The sequence below is a fragment of the Papilio polytes genome, unplaced genomic scaffold, assembly GCF_000836215.1.
Source record: "Papilio polytes unplaced genomic scaffold, Ppol_1.0 DF821400.1, whole genome shotgun sequence".
Classification (NCBI taxonomy): Eukaryota; Metazoa; Arthropoda; class Insecta; order Lepidoptera; family Papilionidae; genus Papilio; species Papilio polytes.
This window is the reverse complement of record NW_013527804.1, coordinates 3,925,616-3,928,078: the sequence shown is the minus strand read 5'-3', so window position 1 is coordinate 3,928,078 and position 2,463 is coordinate 3,925,616. Positions and strand designations below refer to the sequence as shown.

At 36.1% G+C, this 2,463-nt stretch overlaps 1 protein-coding gene across 1 annotated transcript in view; it reads left to right on the top strand.

Moving 5' to 3' along the window:
* The first annotated feature begins 433 nt into the window (after positions 1-433).
* LOC106108717 (nesprin-1-like) overlaps positions 434-2,463 on the top strand; it is a 33,432-nt gene continuing 31,402 nt past the window's right edge. The window contains exon 1 of the mRNA XM_013289978.1: positions 434-573. The gene's annotated coding sequence lies outside the window, so the exon portion shown is untranslated. The remainder of the gene's footprint in view (positions 574-2,463) is intronic.

The following is a 2,463-nucleotide window of genomic DNA, read 5'->3' as shown; positions in this document are numbered from 1 at the left end:
TCTGAATTTACCTGGGAAACTTCGATTGGGATTACGTAATTCGTCGATGAGTTGGAGATCTATTTTGAAATATCGTAAAATTAGTTCTTGTTAATTTTTGGTTCGACGACACTTGTGATCTTTTTACAGAAAACGTGACATGAAACCTTAAAATTATATTGTGTATTAGCAGATCCAATAATATCTTCTCAAAATTCACAATTTATTAAGAATGTTAGCTGTAGCTGAAGGTGGCAAAATCCAGAAAAACGGCTTAATCCTTAGTAGATTTGCATGTTTCAGTGTTGAATGTAATGATTTTTTTTTCTTCAATCATCACACCTCAATCAAAAGCGCGATACACCCTACCCTGGGGGGTGGGAAGTGGGAGGGGCGTGCGTGCAATAGGGACATGCGGCTCGCCGGCGCCAGGGGCCCGCGCGATCGATAGCCCGGCTCATTCCGTACAGTCGGTGTCGCGGTGTGCGCCCGTGTCTGAACATCCGTGCTGTAGTGTTGCCATATATTTGTACTAACAGTGCTGTGAGTGTTCGTGTATTGGTCGCGGAGAGATGAGATAGTCCTCAAACTCTGGTATGTCTTCCAATAATATTTACAAATAAAACAAAATCTGAAGTTTTAACTTCTTTGAGAATGTTCCTCTGAGTAAGTGAAGTTCCTGTAGTGTTAAATCGAAATGATAATTTAGAAGTCTGTAATATGTTTTATTAAGTAAAAATGTTCATACTTGTTAAAATGGAGACATTTTCAACGTAAAAGTATATCCTTTTGCTCGTTTCTGTGTCAGTGTATCCATTAATTCCACGCCCTCTGGTGACCTAGAAAGATTTTCGCTACATTTAGCTTTTGCTGTTACTCCTCGTACAGGCAAACGTTATTACTGAACTTTGAACTGTAAGACGGCAATTTTTACATAAATACTTAATTCGGGGTCTTAACCAATAAGTTCAGAACCATCTTTACTTAAAATATAGTTTTAAAACTCGTGTAAATGTAAATTTTCTCAAATACCATGCACCATTTTACCTTTTAAGTATGTGGTTTACGCCACTATGCAGATAGCTTTATTAGCTACTAGGAAAAAACAATCTAATTGTGAATAGACTTTGCCTAACCTACTTGGACTTAGTCAGCTGCTCCCCCTCCAGTGTTCACCCTTCCCCGGCCACCCCTACATCGAGGTCAGTTGCGCAGCCGTATCAATGATCTGTCGACAACGGCAAAGGGTAACGTCTGTTATGTATCGAGTTATGCGGAAACTAGTTTTGTATAGGAAAATAATTCTTGATCTTATTTTATGTTTATCGTTAGCACAGTGTTTTGTTTTTTATGTTTAGTTTAAAAATGTTACAGACTCTAATTAAGTAGCAAGATAATGTAGCGTAGAGGTCGGTTATCTCATAGTATGATGTCATACATCTCTGCATATCTTTTTGCAGTTTTTGCGTGTTATTGCAGTGTGACGTCATCGACGTCTGGGAACAGTCTCTATTAATGTTAAGACAACAAATCGTTTACGAAACTGTTTTAATTGGTTTTTACCAAATCGTGTCATTTTAATTAAGAATGTTACTTTAGTATGTGATTTTTTTTGTTTTTTTATTTACAAACTACGAATAGTACTGAAATGTATCTAGACGGAATACTACTATACACAAAATAGCGTACTTTTGTACATACATTGTATTGCTATCGCAGAGGAAGACCAAAAAAAGTATGGATGGTGTGAAAGAGGATATGCTTAAGAATGGAGTGGATTCAGATATGATGGCGGACAGAGATGTATGGAAGAGCAGCACACACTGTATCGACCCTCCATAAGGGATAAAGGCAAGTTTATGTTGTGTTGCTATCGCAATTCTTATAAAGTATGTTTATTTAGCATGACAATCCTATTGGAAATTTTGTATATGTTATCTGTTATTTTATCATGAAGATATAGTTGCACCGATAGTGCTCGAGTTCTTTGAATGAAAAAAACAATCCTTAACTTCAGACTCAGATTACTTAGTATAAAAATTACTCGTATTAGTAAAAGCAGTAGGTTTCAAACCTATTTGAACTGACGTGTGTAGGCAAAACTGAGACTATACATTTTAACTAACAATTTAAATTGCTTAATGTAGATGAATAAATTCCGTGTTCATTAATTTATGTTTATTTATGAAACTCCTGCTAGTTTCAATGATGTCTCCTAAAATTGCAAATAAATGTTTAGAATGAACGCATCTCGTTATGAAAAAAAATCATTTTCTATTGCATAACATAAAAAATTGATGGATGGATGTTAGAGTTTGTAGCCCAAACGGCTGAAAGGATTTCAATATCATTTTGCATAGATGTAGAGATGTCTGGAAGAACACATAGGCTATTTGCATTTGTTTATTTTAATTCCGCGCGGACGGAGTCGCGGGCGAAAGCTAGTATTAAATGAAATAATGTGTCACAGTCAGTTCTCAGTCT